This window comes from Carcharhinus amblyrhynchos, chromosome 12 (assembly GCF_965287045.1).
Source record: "Carcharhinus amblyrhynchos chromosome 12, sCarAmb.v2.hapA, whole genome shotgun sequence".
Lineage (NCBI taxonomy): Eukaryota > Metazoa > Chordata > Chondrichthyes > Carcharhiniformes > Carcharhinidae > Carcharhinus > Carcharhinus amblyrhynchos.
In genome coordinates, this window is record NC_137335.1 from 77,685,273 (window position 1) to 77,704,741 (window position 19,469).

General features: G+C 45.4%; 1 protein-coding gene and 1 pseudogene across 5 annotated transcripts in view; both read left to right on the forward strand.

The window, feature by feature from the left end:
• smyd3 (SET and MYND domain containing 3) overlaps positions 1–19,469 on the forward strand; it is a 664,143-nt gene that overhangs the window by 404,957 nt on the left and 239,717 nt on the right. The gene's annotated exons all lie outside the window — the stretch shown is intronic.
• Positions 1–19,469, forward strand: part of LOC145350678 (small ribosomal subunit protein uS5-like) — a 91,218-nt pseudogene that overhangs the window by 71,594 nt on the left and 155 nt on the right.

Genomic DNA, 19,469 nt, shown 5'->3' on the forward strand with positions numbered 1-19,469 from the left:
CATTCAGTTGCTACAGGAACATTCTTAGTGTTATTGATTCCACCTTGTCCAATGAGAAGGCTAAGGAAAGGAAAGAGATTGAGGCGAGTCTGCTGTTTCTCCATGTCTACTATATTATTTTAAAATGCAGTGAGCTCACAGGGGAAGCACAAAACCTCAAGTCTTTGCTGTTGTTTGATTCTTCCATGTCCCACCCAACCCAGTATTGTAAAAGCAAATGGGATGGGGATTTTGGGAGCAGGACATTGTGCTGGGGGATGCCTTGCTCTTTGAGTGAAAAACCCATTCGAAAATGGTCACCAGTGCTCTGAGGGTCTGTTGTAAATAATGGAAATTGCTGGCTGTCCAGGCACAGGGTTATCTAAAGGTCTCAAGCATCCCAGTCCTTTATTAGCTCATCAATTCCTCACGTCAGCTGCCCCAGGAACAAGATGTCCCTGGAGGTGATGACAGAATGGGCTGCAATTATAGGCAAGGCCATTGGCTGAGGCCAATTTGCAAGACTTTGGAATCTCTGTTTCCCAGCAAGTGCCTGGAATACAGCAGAATTTCCCAACTCAACTCCAACACTTGTGAGAGTGTGTGTGTGTGTGTGTGTGTGTGCATGAGTGTGTGATTTGCATGTAAGTGCATGTGTTTTGCCTGTATGTGCATATATGTGTGTGTTGTGCATGTGTTTTGCATGTGTGTGTGTTTTGCATATGTGTGTATGTCTTGTGTGTGTGTGTTTGTGTTTTGCGTGTGTGTGTGTGTCCTATTGTAGTCTCATTGCTGTCTATGGGACCTTGCGAGATAGATTGAAGAAGTTGGATTGATTTCCTTTGCTGAAAAGAAGGTTGAGAGGAGATTTAGTGGAAGTATTCTAAATCATGAGGGGTATGGACAGAGTAAACAAGGAGAAATTCTTCCCATTGCTGGAAAGATTGAAAACAAGACGGCACAGATTTAATGGTGACCTGAGCGAAAGATTTGATTTATTTTTGTCACATGTATTGGTGTAAGATGAAAAGTATCGTTTCTTGCGTGCTATACAGACAAAGCATACCGTTCATAGAGAAGGAAAGGAGAGAGTGCAGAATATAGTGTTACAGTCATAGTTAGGGTGCAGAAAAAGATCAACTTTAATGCAAGGTAGGTCCGTTCTTGAGTTGGCTGTTACGTCACCTCAGAAACTGTATCTTTCTCCCAATGGAAGAAGGTGGAAGAGAGAATGTCCAGGTTGCGTGGGGTTCTTAATTATGTTAGTTGTTTTGCTGAGACTGTGGGAAGTGTAGACAGTGTCATGGATGGAAGGCTTGTTTGCGTTATGAATTGGGCCACATTCATGACCTTTTATAGTTTCTTGTGGTCTTGGGCAGAGCAAGAGCCATACCAAGCTGTGATATAAACAGAAAGAATGCTTTCTATGATGCATCTGTAAAAATTGGTGAGTCGTAGCTGACAAGCCAAATTTCCTTAGTTTTCTTAGAAAGCAGAGGTGTTGGTGGGCTTTCTTAACTACAGTGTCAGCAGGAGGGACCAGGACGAATTGTTGGTGATCTGGACACCTAAAAACTTGAAGCTTTCGACCATTTCTACTTCGTCCCTGATTTTTTTATGTAACGGCTAGTTGAAGACTGGCCATTGGACTGCCTGAGAATGTGGTAGAGGTGGGTTCAACCAAGGCATTCAAGAAGGACCTAGATTATTATCTGGAAAAGAAGACAGTGGAGGGTTCTGGGGAGAAGGCCAGGCAAATGGCACTGGGTACATTGCTCATTTGGAGGGCTGGCACAGACATGTCAGGCCAAATGGCCTCCTTTCGTGCTGTAGCGATTCTGTGCACAGATTAATCTCAAGGCATTTGGAGTGCGGGTGCTAAATAGGCATTGCCTATTTAACAGTCACTCCACTGCAAGAAGTGATTCGTTGGCTCTGGACTTGAAAGAACGTTTGTATATCCTCAGGAATTTGAAAAGTGCAATGTCAAAAAATACTTGTGGGTGAGAAAAATGGTTCAGTCCTGTTGTGTACTTACGTTTATTCCGAATTCGAACAAAGTCACTTTTAAGAGTTTAATCACATGTTGTGTTAAGGACATCATCAGCTGTTTATGGAGGCAAACGGGCAGTTTATCCTAACAGCATGTAAAGTAAACACCTTTCCAAGAAAACTCGTTTGTCTGTAGCTTTGTGGGTCTAGAAACTTATCCCTTAAAAATACCAGAAAGAAAACTGGCGACAAGGTGGGTAGAACCAGCCGGCAGACTCCCCAGAGGGATAAAAAAAACCTCAAAAATCAGCAATCCATGCTGCAGACATCCGAAAAGGATTAAGAAGATGAAAACATTGTTGCTCCAAAACTGGTGACGGAGCTGTGCCCCAAGCTGGTGATGGTGGTATATCTACAGCTGTGCCATTTGGAGGTGTGCCAAATATCAGTAGCAACCATTCGAAAGAACTGAAATTTAAACAAAGATTTCGGAGAAATTAATATTGAAAAGAAGCTCGCTACTAGCTATGCCTGAAAAGATCTGGAGCAATACAGGGAGCATTGAGAGTAAAATAAATACCCCGCAACAATAGCTTGGAGCTGGCCGTGTTGCAAAACTTGGAAGGAAGCAGGCTGAGCTCAGGGATATTTTGTTTGAAAGACAAAGAAGTGGGATAGAGCAACATACTTCATTGTGCTTACACACGTCCTTCCCATAGTAAAAATGGCGGGAGACCTTGGCACCATGGGACCATGTGATGAGAGCAGCCAGCAGTGGAGCATGAGTGGCCCATTTTTCTTCCTAATACACTTTATCTGCATTAACTTTTATTTGGTTGCTGTTTTGCCCACTCACCTGTTCAGTCAACTCATTTGTCCCCTACCTGATTTGCTGCCCCTACAAAATTTTATGTATTCTGCAAATTTGCCCTATTTCCTTGTGTCTCAATCCCGCTAGCCAAAAACAGTGCCTGGGGGATTAATCTCAGCCTTTCCCCTTACCCCGCCCCACCCCAAGTCAGCAAGGGTTATTTTCTATCCTTCGACCAATGCCTTAGCAATCCCAAATTTTACCCAGAATTCCCATGGTTGTGAACCTCAGTGGATGGGAAAATGATGCTGATTGTTTGGCAATAGGACTGTACCTTTTTTGAATTACCTGATAGATCCCCACTACTTTCTCCTGAGCAATGCCTCGGCCAATCAGAGCTGACCGGCGTAACTATCAGCCCCCCTGTTCCCTGATGATTGTTGTGATGGTTTGAAATTTGGTGTTCTTGCATTTGTCCTGATGAGTGCAAGACAAAAAACTTCAGCGACATGTCTCGCTTTTCAGCAAGATTCACTACCCAGCAACACTTTCTGGAGTTTTAAGTACATAGGGTTGCAGGGTTTGGTAGGGTTGGCTTGTGTTGACACCACCTCAAACAAAACAAGATCTAATTGCCTCCCCCTTGCCCCTGTCTAAAGCCATAGTGACTACAGGTGCAAAGTGGATTCTTTAATCTGGAACGGCCGCTGGCACATCCGTATGCTGTGTCAGATTGAAATCTTGGCAGGTGAGTTTCTTTTACTTGGTATTGCAAGCAGACATGAGCTCCCACTTGGTGTTTGCACAGGTTAATCCGGCTCAGAATTAGCCCTTATCCCTATGAGTTATCGGAATGCCTATTAGTATAAAAGCAGTCTCCATATCCCCAGTCTCAAAACTGTTCCTAATCCTTTCCAATGGTATTTTTTTATCCTATTTAGACAGCTGAATTGTTCTGTGGAATGATCATATTAGATTTAATGCTATTTAATTAGGCGGTATTAGGTTTAAAAAGAAACCACTATACATCGTCTCATCAAATCCTCAGGACGTCCCAGAAAAGCAGTTCACAAAACAGGCAATGGTTTTGTCACGTATCTGGCTGCTGTCACATTGGTAACTTTGAGTGAATTTTGCACTTAGTAAGACGGCAACGAGGTGAACGACTCATTATTCCATTGTGTTTTTTAATAATGTGGAGGTGCCGGCGCTGGACTGGGGTGGACACAGTAAGAAGTCTCACAACACCAGGTTAAAGGCCAGGTTTATTTGGAATCATGAGCTTTTGGTACGCTGCTCCTTCGTCAGGTGAGGAAGGAGCAGCACTCTGAAAGCTCATGATTCTGAATAAACCTGTTGGACTTTAACCTGGTGTTGTGAAACTTCTTACTGTGTTTTTTAATGCCAGCTGAGGGAGGAATGTTGGCCAGGAGAACTTCCGTCATGAGATTTTTTTATTCATTCACCCGAATGTTAGCACTGCTGCTTCACAGCACCAGGGATTCAGGTTTAATTCCAACCTTGGGTTACTGTCTGCGTGGAGTTTGCACATTCTCCCCGTGTCTGCATGGGTTTCCTCCGGGTGCTCCAGTTTCCTCCCACAGTCCAAAGCTGTGCAGTTTAGGTGGATTGACGATGCTAAATTGTCCCTTTGTGTTCCAAATATGTAGAATGAGGGGATTAACGATAAGTACATGGGTCATGGGGGATAGAGCAATGGGCCTAGGTAAGATGTTCTGTAGGAGATCAGTGCAGACCCAATGGGCCAAATGGCCTCTTCCTGCACTGTAGGAGTTCTGTGATTTTATGGACCAGAAAAGGAGGATTTAATTTGATGTCGCAACAGCAAGTTGGTATCTCTGATGATGTAGCCCAAAGAGGAAGGGTAGAAAGAAAGTCTTAGCTTAATATAATATTTTTCACAATCACCAGGTGTCTCTCAGTGTTTTCAATGAAAAGCATTTTAAAGTATAGTCACTGTTGTCATGGAAGAAAAACACCAGTCAGTTTGTGCACAGCAAGACCCCACAGACAGCAGTGTGGTAGTAACCAGATAATCTGTCTTTGTGACGTGAACCAAGGGAGACCTGGGATGGCATGGTGGCCCCACAGTGCCAGGGACCCAGGGTCAGTTCTGGCCTTGGGTCACTGTCTGTATAGAGTTTGTACGTTCTCCTACGAGTCTCTGTTGGTTTCCTCTGGGTGCCCCGGTTTCCTCCCACAGTCCAAAGAGGTGCAGGTTATATGTATTGGCCACGTTAAATTGCCCTTTAGTGTCGGGGGCTTGGCAGGGTAAATATGTGGGGTTACGGGGATAGGAGCTGGGTGGGATTGTTGTCGGTGCGAACTCGGTGGATCAAAAAGCCTCCTTCTGCTCTGTCGGGATTCTGTGACAAGTCTTGGTCAGGACAACAGGAATAACTCACCTGCCCTTCTTCAGAGCAGTGTCGTTGGAGGGCAAGCAGATAGGCCCTCAGCTTTAAATCAAGATGGCAGCACCCACCCTCCGACAGGGCAGCACCCACCCTCCGACAGGGCAGCACCCACCCTCCGACAGGGCAGCACCCACCCTCCGACAGGGCAGCACCCACCCTCTGACAGGGCAGCACCCACCCTCCGACAGGGCAGCACCCACCCTCCGACAGGGCAGCACCCACCCTCCGACAGGGCAGCACCCACCCTCTGACAGGGCAGCACCCACCCTCTGACAGGACAGCACCCACCCTCTGACAGGGCAGCACCCACCTTCTGACAGGGCAGCACCCACCTTCTGACAGGACAGCACCCACCCTCTGACAGGGCAGCACCCATTCCTTGACAGGGCAGCACCCACCTTCTGACAGGGCAGCACCCACCTTCTGACAGGGCAGCACCCATTCCTTGACAGGACAGCACCCACCCTCCGACAGGACAGCACCCACCCTCCGACAGGGCAGCACCCACCCTCCGACAGGACAGCACCCACCCTCTGACCGGGCAGCACCCACCCTCCGACAGGACAGCACCCACTCTCCGTCCTTCACTGGAGTGTCAGCTTTGATTTTTTTTTGTGCTCAAGCCCTGGAGTGGGACTTGAACCCAGAACCTTGTGACTCAGAGGCGAGAATGCTACTAACTGAGCCACAACTGATATTAATTGATATTGGCTTCAAATATCAGCGAGAGGGGAGCAGGTGACCCCTACTCTGATGAGTTGTCCTTAAAGGAACAATCATTACAAAATGCTTTTCTGATTCCCTTTGAAAGCCATTATAAAATCTGGCCCCCCAACAGACTCGGATAGTGCATTCCCAAACCTAACCCTGTTGTGCTATGGATCATGGATCCCAGAACACAGAGCTGTATGCATCCTGCATTCCTAGAACTGCAGCATGAGAATCCCCGGGTTAATGTGGGACTGCGAACACACTGCCCACAGTGTGCTGTAAAGAGACACTTGACCCCAGACTAGAGTCAGTTGTGGACTGGACAGAGACCTGTGCAGATGCACAAATGGAGTTAGCTCATATCTTGGGTTATGCCATACATGTATATAGTTAAACGCAAAATGCTGCGGATGCTGGAATCTGGAACAGAAACAGAAACATGCTGGAAAATCTCAGCAGCCTAACAGCATCTGTGGAGAGAGAATAGAGCCAATGCTTCGAGTCTAGATGACCCTTCATCAGAGTGACAAAGGGTCATTTAAACTTGAAACGTTGGCTCTATTCTCTCTCTACAGATGCTATCAGGTCTGCTGAGATTTTCTAACTTTTTTTGTGTGTGTGAGTGGGTGTGTGTGTGTGATGTTATATGTATATAGTTATGTTTTATCAATAAACAGTTGATGTTCAATCCTATAACTCAGAACCTCTGTTTGAGAGTTACTGAACAGATGTACCACATACAACAGGAACCATTTAGCAATTTGTGATTGAGCATAATTGACCCTCACTGATTGTTAATAAACATATTTAGAATATTTATTCAACTCAAAGCGTACTAGAATATTCTCCTCATCAAATTTTGCATCCCTAGTCAGTGATGAACATTTGTGTATAATTTACACCCTCTGGCTCTTGGCCTTACATGCAGAGAACATTAGTATCCTGGGTGTGAGAGCAGGGACACCTTGTAATATCAATATAAAACTGCTGAGTGGCTGATGTACACCTTAGAACAGGGGATAAGATATGCCACCATTGTAATGAGGCAACATTGCCAACAAGATGTTGCCACCCAAGAACACTGCTGATTAATTGAAGAGGTGAAGAACTGAAGTATGGATGGTCCTCGGACTTATCACACAACTGGTTCTTGAAAACCGTGTCGAAAGTCAAAACATGGCAAGTTGGAACCAGTTTTCCCGCAGGAACAATGTTATAAATGGGGGATTGGTTCCTGAACCAAGGTGCAATATCTTATTTTCACTAGAATTATAGAATCCCTACAGTGCAGGAGGAGGCCCTTTGGCCCATCGAGTGCACCGACCACAATCCCACCCAGGTCCCTATTCCCATAATCCCACACATTTACCCTGCCAATCCTCCCAGGCTCAATTTAGCATGGCCAATCAGCCTTACCCACACACCTTTGGGAGGAAAGTGGAGGACCTGGAGGAAACCTATGCACCCTTGGGGAGAATGTACAAACTCCACACAGACAGGGACCGGAATTGAATCTGGGTCCTTGGCGCTGTGAGGCAGCAGTGCTAACCACTGTGCTAACCACTTTTCACCTAACTGGTGAAAAGTCTGTGAGACCTTGCCTCAGTACAACTGCCTCACAGTGGTGTATTTCCTGTATGGAGCAGACTCAGAGGGCTGAATGGCCTACTTCTGCTTCTGTGCCTTATGGCCTTAATGCATTAACCCTTGCTCTACTTTCAAAGACTGTATCTGAAAAGCATTTTGCCTTTGCTGAGGTTGTGAAAGGAATAGAATAAGTAGAGATTGCTAAGTTCAGTGTTGTGGTATTGTAAAGTCAAAACCGGTGTTGTGAAGTCAAAACAGGGTGTCAATTTGTAAACATTGTATGTACCGTTCGTCATAACATCTTAAAATCGAGCACTGCCTGTCTAGATAATGGAGGTTCCACTCTAATTTAACCTTGTTCAAGGTAAAATGACATCCATTATATCCAGCTGTATACACCTCTATCTTTCAAATAACCGTACAAAAATATGAATAAGGAAAGAGGGAGTGCCGTCTCTAAGGGAAAGGTCTTCCAGGGTCCATATTCATCAAATGAGAGAGTTGGACGCACATAAGTGGGATATTCACTTCTTGCAATGACTTATTTTACTTGTATTGAGGCTTGAGTTGAAGATCTATTTTCAGGGTGTCCTATAGGCATGTCAATACGGTCGCTTTGACTTCTTGCTCCTTGGGGTATTATTACTGTAAATATCTTGGAACATTCTTTAACCTGGAGATTTTAATTTGCAACACCGTTGAGGTGTGACTTTTCCCAATATTTTGAGGTTGGTTCTGAGATGGCCCTGTGAAATTTATTGATTAACATACATGGTTCTGAGCCACTGGAGTAGATATCGAACCTTCTCCTCTTAATTCATTTTGAACCTTAGTTCTCCCTAATGCTCTTTGGGGAAGAAAGTTGTGTTGAGGGGGTGCAGTTCGCCTCAGCTAATGTGGTGTCAGATACAGCTGCAGAATACTGCGAATGCTGCAACTATTCAGCAGGCCTGATAGCAACTGTGGAGAGAGAAAGAGGAATGAAGTTTATTGTCTCGATTCTCCCATTGTACCGTGCTAGTTTTTTGGCACACCGGGTTGGGAGATGCGCGTGTCGGCGACTTCGCGGGATTCATGCATGCGTTCCTGACGCTTGCGCAGTTCCCACTGCTGGACAGCAAGGGTGGTAGAGACCACACTGGAAACACAGTGGGAAAACCAGGTAAGTGATTTTAATTTGCTGTTAATGTACAAGTTGGGCCAAAGGGCCTATTTCTATGCAGTAAATCTCTATGACTCTATCTGTATGTGTGTGTATATGTATGTGTATGTGTCAGTATGTTTGCACGTGTGCTTATATTAGTAATTATCTGTGTGTGTGTGTGTGTGTCAGTATATCTCTGTGCCTATGTGTCTCAGTGTGTGTGTATATATCTGTACTTAAGACCATAAGATATAAGAGCAGAATTAGGCCATTTGGTCCATCGAATCTGGTCTGCCATTCAGTCACTGCTGATAAGTTTCTCAACCCCATCCTCCTGCTTTTTCCCCATATCCCTTCATCCTTTACCAGTCGAGAACCTAGCTATCTCTGCCTTAAATGCACTCAATGACCTGGTCTTCTCAGCCTTCTGTGGCAATGAATTCCAGAAGTTCACCACTCTCTGGCTGAAGAAATTCCTCTTCATCTTGGTTCTAAAGGGTTGTCCCTTTACTCTGAAGCTGTGCCCTCGGATCCTAGTCTTTTCTGCTAATGGAAACATCTTCCCCGCGTCCACTCTATTCAAGCCTTTCATTATTCTGTAAGTTTCAATGAGATTCCACCCCCCCCCATCCTTCTTAACTCCATGGAATACAGACCCAGAGTCCTCAGACACTCCGCCATTTGCATGCGGGTGGTTTGTTGGATAGCGTTAACAGTCAGTCGCCCTAATATGAAAGCAAAATACTGCGGATGCTGGAAATCTGAATCAAAAACAGCAGATGCTGGAAATACTCAACATGATTGGGAGCGTGTGTGGAGAGAGAAATGGTTAATGTTTCAGGCCAGTGATCTTTTCATTGTATTGTGGAATTATCAGACTTTGCAACACAGAATGACTTTGAGCTATGATGAGAGGTTTGCATAGTTTGTCTTCCAATATGTAAACTGTGCAAAAACACACTTGACAGTAATGGTGCAGCTATGAGCGATTAAAGTGTAACTTTACGAGCTACTGTAATAAAAATAGCGAGAGCCCTTATTAGTTATAGAAAGATAAGAGATGATTAGGCCTGTTCTTCAAAGCTATTGAGACTGTTAAGTCAGGAAGTCTCATACTGAGGAAAGTGACTTTGAGTAAACAGCTACAATTGAATAGACAATTGGCAAAGGTTTTATGAGCAGATCCGTCTTATCTCGGACATTTGCCTTTGACGTAGGAGAATTTGAGCATAACAGGACAAGGTCTTCAACTGTTCTTCAGAGAACTCGATTATTACAGAAACTGAAAAGACTGTGGGTGGAATTTAACCTCCTTTTCCCCACCCCTCCCCCCACACGTCCGGCCAGAGGCAGATCTGGAGGTTGGAAGGGGGCATTTGATTGGGCAAGAAGGCGTTGGGTGGTGACTCGTCTGTCTCCTCGCCACTGCCTCAGTTAAATGTGGGCCACCCACCTGCCACCGATTGAGGCCCTTTAGTGGGCATTCGGTTAGTGATGGGCGGGCCAGTCACTGGACTGGAATTCAATCTGGAAAAGGGTGAGCTGATGCATTTGAAGAGGGCAAACGAAACGAGGAAACACTAAAAAATGCAAAGGTATTGAGAGAGGTTGAGAAAGTGAGGGACGTTGGAATGCTTGAGCATGGTCCCTGAAGATGGCAGGACAGATGGACAAGGTGGTCAAGGAAGCCCTAGAACCATAGGACCCCAACAGTGCAGAAGGAGACCATTAGGTCCATCGAGTCTACACCAATTTTCTGACTTACCCAGGGTCCGTCACCCCTCTTTCCCCCATCCCACCCTCAACCTGTAACCCCATTTACTATGGCTAATCCACCTGACCTACACATCTTTGGATACAAGGGACAATTTAGCATGGCCAATCCACCTAACCTGCACATCTTTGGACTGTGGGAGGAAACCAGAACACCTGGAGGAAACCCTTGCAGACACGGAGAGAACGTGCAAACTCCACACAGTAAGTCATCTGAGGCCGGAATTGAACTCAGATCCCGCTATATCTTATCGGGTGAGATATTGAATAAAAAAGCAAGGATGAAACTGTATAAAATATTGGTTAGGCCACGGTTGGAATTTTGTGTACAGTTCTGGTCAGCATATTACAGGAGGGATATAATTCTCTAGAGAGAGTGCAGAGGAAATTTACAGGAATGTTGCCAGGCCTTGAAAATTGCAGCAATGAGAAGTAATTGAAAAGGCTAGGGCTGTTTTTCTTAGAACAGAAGCTAAGGGGTAATCTAAGTGAGGTTGATGAAGTTAAGAGGGGCTCAGATAGGGTAGACAGGAAATGATTTTGGGTGATTAGTAGAAGGATTAGAGGGGACGTGAGGAAAAAGCTTTTTCACCCAGAGAGCGGTGGGCGTCTGGAATTGATTTCCTAAATTGGTGTTTGAGGCTGAAACAACCAACTCATTCAGAAGGTACCTGGATATGTATCTGACACGCTGTAACCTGCACCGTAACTTTCCTATGGTCCTATTTATTGGTATTGAGGGAATGCACTGGCAAAAATCACTAACGTCAACTAAATAATTGGAGTTAATTTCATAACCTTCTTATTGATTGTCTTTGGCCGTGAAGAGAGTTACATCTGACATCATTCGGTAATCCCTGACATCACTCGGTAATCCCTGACATCACTCAGTAATCCCTCCAATTATCAGTTATATATTAATGTATGTTAAACAGTCTCTAATAGTACTCAGGAAACATGGAAAAGGTGTACAATCAGTCAAGCCTCAATTTCTGACTTATACAAAATTAATGATCCAACATCTTGGTGACCCTGTTCAGGATATGCTTGTTGCACTTGACCCTGGCTGACTAAATGATGTGTGGGAGAACATCAAAGAGGTAATTACTAAAATCTGCACCCTTGTTTTCAAACCCCTCCATTACCTCACTCTTTCCTGTACATACAAACATACACAGGAACATATAAATTAGGGTCAGGAGTAGGCCACTTGGCCCCTCAATCCTGCTCTGCCGTTCAGTAAGATCATGGCTGATCTGATTGTAACTTTAAGCCCACATTCCTGCCTACATCCAAGAAAATCTATCAAACTCTGTCTTAAAAATATTCAAAGACTCTGCTTTCACTTCCTTTTATTGAAGAGAGTTCCAGAGATTCACCACCCTCTGAGATATTCCAGATGTGGTCTCACCAGTGTCCTGCACAACTGAAACACAGTGGTTAGCAAGTTAGCACTGCTGCTTCACAGCTCCAGGGTCCTGGGTTCGATTCCCAGCTCAGGTCACTGTCTGTGTGGAGTTTGCACATTCTCTTCGTGTCTGCGTGGGTTTCCTCCAGGCGCTCCGGTTTCCTCCCACAGTCCAAAGATGTGCGGGTTAGGTTGATTGGCCATGCTAAGAAATTGCCCCTTAGTATTCAGAGATGCATAGGTTAGAGGGATTAGTGTGTATAATATGTAGGGATATGGGGTAGGGCCTGGGTGGGATTGTGTTCAGTGCAGACTCGATGGGCCGTAGGGCATCTTTCTGCACTGTAGGGTTCTATGATTCTATGATTCAATCTAACAAAACAACAGAGGCTTTAATTAGCAAATGAATGTTCAGCTGTTTACAAGGAAGAGGCTGTTGCTCTGAGTAAGGGTTGCGTCTGTAACAAGTGCCTCACTACCAGGGAGCTCATTAATCGGCCTATCCTCAACCTGCAGCCTTGTTGGACATTCATTACGAAAGGAGAAAACCACTTGTTAAGTTTGTCTCCTTCCATTCTTCAGTCAGGCAGCAAAACAAATACACTGGGATGGAAACCGGCACATCGAGTGTGTTAGTCACACAATTATTCCCCTGAGCCTGAAGGTTCTGAAAAAAAAATTGTGTGTGTGTATAAGATGGTGATTAAATGCAAGACTCGCAAAGTGCAAGCATTGTTTTCCATGGGTAATTGAACCGTGGACATTCGTAGCAAATAGTGGTTTGAGCTATTTGACAATTGTTAATCCTTGAAGGAGGACACCCTGATTGAGGAAGGACCCTCAGAATTGATGTCTGCTTCGAGAGAAGGAGATGCACATGTGCATGTGTGTGGCTGGTATTGTACTGGTTCCATGTCAAGTGTTTGTGCTGATAATGAACCTGTCCATTATCTAAATGAGTTGGTAGTCTGAGCACATAAGGTTTTGTGAGATTATGCTGCTTTGGCAGGATGTTAAATTTTTGAACTGATTTATGCCAGAACTGAAAAAGAGAGGCATTTAACATCCACAGTACCGGCCTTGAGATGAAGTAACTGCGAGGATGGCTTCAATCCAACATGGGGAGCTTGACAGAAGAAAACATGGTTTAATTACTTTTTAATACTTCCTGGTGAAGAGTACAGCCATCCAGGCTTGGAAACACTACCCTAGTGTAGGAATGTTTTATTGCCTTCTAATAGCTTTTTTATGATCGGGCGAGAGAGGAAGAATGAATCCTGAATACATGCAGCAGTCAATGATCGAGAATGTGAGAAGAGATGGCATCCAAGGATCATGTATGAAGATGGTAGCCATGATGTGGAGATGCCAGCGTTGGACTGGGGTGGGCACAGTAAGATGTCTCACAACACCAGGTAAAGTCCAGCAGGTTTACTTGGCATCATGAGCTTTCGGAGTACTGCTCCTTCATCAGGTGAGTGATTCACCTGAGGAAGGAGCAGAACTCTGAAAGCTTGTGATTCCAAATAAACCGGTCAGACTTTAATCTGGTGTTGTGAGGCTTCTTACTATGTATGAAGAGGGTGGGCAGTATCCTGAGGAGACCCTGTTGCAATTTTCATCCAGGTGTTCTAAGAGTACATGGACGTTTTTAGTATCGGGAATGTCAGCCTTGGCTCAGTGGGTAGCACTCTTGCCTCTGACTCAGAAGGTTGAGAGTTCAAGTCCCACAATCCAGGTTGACACTCCAGTGCAGTACTGAAGGAGTGTCGCATTGGTTTTTGGGTCTGTCCTGTTACAGTCTAGAAAGCCAGTTGGTGAAGGCGGACCCAAATGTTCCTCCGTCTCGTATTTATTTGTGGAGTGAAATGTTACAAGCATATACCTCCAAACTCAACCACCCACATTTTCAGTCAGTATCTCCTTACATGTGCTCAAGTAAAACCACAGTTAATGCCCTCCACTTAGACACAATGTACTTTTAATCAACTTGACCTCTCAGTTGGATCTCAATGATCCCATGCTGCTATTTTGAAGGTGAGCGAGGGAGCGAAGGAGATGGACTGGATAAGATGCTCTGTCAGAGAACCAGTGCAGACTTGATGGGCCAAATAGCCTTCTTCTGCATTGTAGGGATTCTATGAACGAAGCCATTTTCAGGCAAAAGTTATTAGCAGGGAGAACTTTATCCTTTAGCCTCTTGGGGATAAACCCAGACATGGACAAAGTCAAAAATCAGTTCCTTCCTTTCTGATCAGCCATGTCACACCTTATGTGAAGATTAAGGGCCATAAATACAATTGGATAATCACTAACAAATCTTTAGCTAAAGATTGGTTGCAATGGAGGAGCTGGCTATTACAGGGGAGTGAGCAGTTGAGGTGAACAACATTTAACGAGAAGTCAATGAGGGAACAGAGGAACATAAGGACTGGTATTCTCCAGCTGTTCACGCTGGTGACATCAGCCGGCCCCTGCCAGAGGTTTCTCAGCAGTGTCGGGTGCAGTCGATGGAAATTTCCATTGGCGGCAGAGGGACCAAAAGACTCTGCCACCAGCCAGTGGCGTTGGCCTCCCACTGCGAGAAACACATCACGGGAAGGGCGGAGAACACTTTATAGGACCTTAGTTAGGCTGCACTTGTTCAATTCTGGTTGCCACACTACCAGAAGGATGTAAAGGCTTTGGAGATGGTACAGAAAAGATTTACCAGGATGCTACCTGGTACGGAGGGCATTAGCTGTGAGGAGGGGTTGGAGAAACTTGATTTGTTCTCACTGGAACGACGGAGGTTGAGGAGCGATCTGGTAGAAGTCTACAAGATTATGAGAGGCATGGACAGAGTGGATAGTCAGAAGCTTTCTCTCAGGGTGGAAGAGTTAGTTACTAGGGGGCATTGGTTTAAGGTGCGAGGGGCAAGGTTTAAAGAAGATGTACGAGGCAAGTTTTTTACACAGAGGGTGATGGGTGTCTGGAACTCGCTGCTGGGGGAGGTAGTGGAAGCAGATACGATAGTGATCTTTAAGAGGCACCTGGACAAATACATGAATAGGATGGAAATGAAGGGATATCATTCCCGGAAGGGCACAGGGTTTTAGTTCAGTTGGGCAACATGGTCAGTGCAGGCTTGGAGGGTCGAAGGATCTGTTCCTGTGCTGTAATTTTCTTTGTTCTTTGTCCTAATATCTCCCAAGGTCATGCCGACAGGATTCAGTGAAAAGAGGTGGGAGGAGGCTCATGTGGTGCATGAACATCAGCATGGAGCAGTTGGGCCGAATGGCCTGTTTCTGTATCGTTCATCCTAAGAGTGTGACCTGGTCCGGTTGCTAGGCTGGAATGTGTCAAATCAGGACTGCTCCAGTTTGTCGTATTAAAATCTATCTGGCACCTATCGCCCTTCTCACACCCATCAACTTCCTTTATCTCGCTGAAATCTCAGCGAATTCAATAAGAAACCTGACCTGTCCAGGGCGCACAATCCTTGCAGGAGCCTCTGTCTGTCTGCTCTTACCTGCCCTTTAATATTCAGAGTTCCAGCTTAGCTGTGTCTTTGTTCCCCTCCAGCTGTTTTTATTGAATAACGTTTTGTGGTTACTTCTGGCACAGGCACATGCAGTGTTTATAAGGAACAATGCTGCCCATTCTCAGCTATTGCATATATTACACTTCCACAGTGATTACTATGTTCAGTCTGCTTATACTGCGGCATTAATTGGCAATCTGAGTAAGTGAAATGGGCTGAGCTTCATTCACGGCATCCTCCCTTTCATTGGCACAACCCTGGATTTAAACTCTCGAGCAGACAACTCCAGAAACTGTTAAAGTCACAGTCAGAGAGTTTTACAGCGCCGAAAGAGGCCCTTCGGCCCATCGTGTCCATGTCAGCCGTCAAACACTTATTGATTCTAATCCCATTTTCCAGCATTTGGTCCGTAGCCTTGCATGTTATGAAGGCAGAATACTGCAGATGCTGGCATCTGAAACAAAACCAGACTCAAAACCTTGGCTAAATTCTGTCACCACAGATGTGATGTGGAGATGCCGGCGTTGGACTGGGGTAAACACAGTAAGAAGTCTCACACACACCAGGTTAAAGGCCAACCAGTTTATTTGATAGTAATCCCACAAGCTTTCGGGGTTTGCCCCTTTGTCCTCACCTGACGAAGGGGCAAACCCCAAAAGCTTGTGGGTTTACCATCAAATAAACTTGTTGGACTTTAACCTGGTGTTGTCAGACTTCTTATTGTGTTTACCACAGCAGTGGTCAGGCCTGCTGAGATTTTCCAGCATTTTCTGTTTTTGCCTTGTACGCTGTGACATTTCAAGTGGGGATATCCACATCATGACATTTCAAGTGCTCATCTAACGACTTCCTAAATGTTGTGAGGGTCCCTACCTCTCCTGCCCTTTCAGGCAGTGAGCTCCAGATCCCCAACACCCTCTGGGTGAAAACACTTTTCCTCAAATCCCCTCTAAACCTCCTGCCCCTAACCTTCAACCTATGCTCCCTGATTATTGATCCCTCCTTACGTAAAAGATGCACAAACAGTGACTGCATAAATGGTGATGCAGTGGGTTATAGGGTCATGGAACTTTACAATGCAAGAGGAGACCATTCAGCCCATTCTAATTGTTCCAGTTCTTTGATAAAATTTGATTTGACTTATTAGTGTCATATGTATTAATTTACAGTGAAAAGTACTGTTTTCTTGTGTGCTATACAGCTGAAGCATATCGTACTTAGGGAAGGAAAGGAGTGCAGAATGTAGTGTTACAATCATAGCTAGAGTGTAGAGAAAGATCAACTTAATGCCAGGTAAGTCCATTCACAGGCAGCAGGGAAGAAGCTGTTCTTGAGTCAGTTGGTATGTGAGCTCAGACTTTTGTATCTTTTTTCTGATGGAAGAAGGTGGAAGAGAGAATGTCCGGGGTGCGTGGGGTCCTTAATTATGCTGGCTGCTTTTCCAAGGCAGTGGGAAGTGTAGACAGAGTCAGTGGGTGGGAGGCTGGTTTGAGTGATGGACTGGGTTTCATTCACAATTCTTTGTAATTTCTTGTGGATATGGAGCTGTACTAGGCTGTAATACAACCAGAAAGAATGCTTTCTATGGTGCATCTGTAAAAGTTGGTGAGAGTCATAGCTGACATGCCAAATTTCAATTGGTCGCTGCCCCCCAAGACTCTTAGCCCAGAGCTCTTCAAATGTTTCCTCTTGAAGTATTCATCCCGTTCCCTTTTGAAAGTTCCTGTTGAATCTGCTCCCACCTTTACAGACAGAACAAGAGTGTCCCAGGATTCCAGGAGCAGAATTTTTTGTTTTGTGGTTGGAACCCCAACACCCGGCCCACTCCCGTGTCCTCCTGAGGACAGACGCAATGTTCAAATGGCTGGCCAATCAACGGGTATGGGACTAAAGGGATCGAGGGAAATGTGGGATTGGGGAAGGTGGGATCGGGATACCAATTTTGATGATCAGCCGTGAATGGCGGGGCAGGTGCAAGGGGCCGAACAGCCTGCTCCTGCTTCTAGTTTCTATATGCTCGTCCAATAAAGGACAGCGGGTGGGCGGCGTCTTGAGACTGGAGAGCCAATCAGCAACTCTCCAGCCCGGAAGTATCAATCGCCCCACCATCAGAGGCGAGAGTGGCCGAGGCAAGGTAAATGAGGGTGAGAGTCCATCAAGATGGAGGCACCCTCTGAAAACCTTTTAATAAATACGTGCTGAAATCTCGCTACTCTTTTACCCTGACGGGATCTTACAGTCCGGCTGATGGCACGCTCCAACTGCAGGTTTCCCGCCAGCGAGGCGTGTATTGAATGGGAAACCCCGTTGACAATGGGGGAACCATAAGGTCCTACGGCCAACGAGCAGCGTGCTGCCTCCTGCTGCCATGGAACACATCGCGGAGAGGGAATAAAATCCCTCCTGTGGAGTTTGAACTGGCTGCAGCTGGCAGTCTACTACTTTGGGAGGGGAAGTCAAGAGATCTTTTACACAGCACTTAACTATGTAACTGAGACCTGAGAGCTCGCTCATAACACTGTGCCTCAAATAAGGAGCATTCTGCTGCTCATGAGTCACCTCTCGAACAACAACAAAGTCCTTCGTGTTGCTGTAAAGAGATGTACTGTCAAAGCTTTTTGCCCTGCATTCATCAGGGCACTTTGCAAGGACGGAGAGGACATTCCGCCTGTCCCAGAAATGAATAGTGTTGTATATGAATTTCAGTGCCGGTGTGATGCCAGGTATTTAGTCCCCCAATGACTGGTGGGTTGTATCAAACAGCAATTCCCAAAGTACAGCCAAAGTACAAAGTACAGCCTGCATCCAACTAGTCTGTGCTTGCAAAATGCAAAACATAGGCAAGAAATTTACCGGCACACCTGCCCTGAGGCTCAGAGAATGGCATTCTCTGTTGGCTTTGGGTGGGATCGTACGTACCTTGGGCGAGGCGGTAAAATTCCAGTAATAATGTCCAACGTTAGATGTGATTTCACCGATGGACAACACTGCTGAACAATCCTGATTGTGCCAAGAATTATACTGCAAACCAATTTAAGATTATCAGCTGGGCTTGCAGTGTTGCTTAGTTATGCATGCTAGAAGCTACATACATTCACATGGGTAATCCTGTCCTTTGCAGTCAGAAGGAACATGCATTGTGCCTTTTCCTACAAAACAGCTTGAAGAGACAACAATTCCTTGGTTCATTCCCCGTGGCAATGCCTTGACCAATCAGATTCAACAAGCTGAGTTTTAATTTGAACTAAAGCTTGGCAGTTAACTGTTCCCTGGTGCATTCTCCATGGCAAAGCCTCTACCCATCAGAGTCTACTTGCAACTCAATCAGTGCTCTCTTCTCTGGAGTATAAATTGTTGTTATTGTTGGTATTCTTGCAAACTGTCCTATTAACTGCCAGACAAAAAACTTTGACAACATATCTCTCATCAGCAAGACTCAAGTTCTGTACTACTGAATGAGAAAAGATTGTTTTATAAGAGGAGACTTATTTCCTGACAGCTGGATTTGACATTAAAAGATATCAGTAATTGAATTTTACAGAGTAACCACTGGCAGCCTGCCTCGCAGGGAAGTGTGGCAAAAGGATTAATAATGGCAAAGTAATAGGGAGAGGGAAAGAAAAGCAACTAAAACCATATTAACAGTCTAAACCATTAGTGCCACAACATGGCACAGTGGTTAGCAACTGCTCCCTCACAGCACCAGGGACCCAGGTTCAATTCCCAGCTTTGGGTCACTGTCTGTGTGGAGTTTGCACGTTCTCCCCGTGTCTGCCTGGGTTTCCTCCGGGTGCTCCGGTTTCCTCCCACAGTCCAAGGATGTGTGGGTTAGGTGGGCTGGCTGTGCTAAATTGCCCCTTAGTGTCAGGGGGACTAGCTAGGGTAAATACATGGGTATTTACATGATAAGGATAGGAGCTGGGTGGGATTGTTGTCAGCGCAGGTACGATGGGCCGAATGGCCTCCTTCTGTACTGTAGGGATTCTAACTGGGCCTTCATGTTGACTGAATTAGTATCGTGCAGGGAGAGGAGAAAAAGCAGAGAGGGCATGAGAGAATGATCCTTGTTTGTATCTGTCAGTAACTTTTGTCTCCAGAGTGAAGAG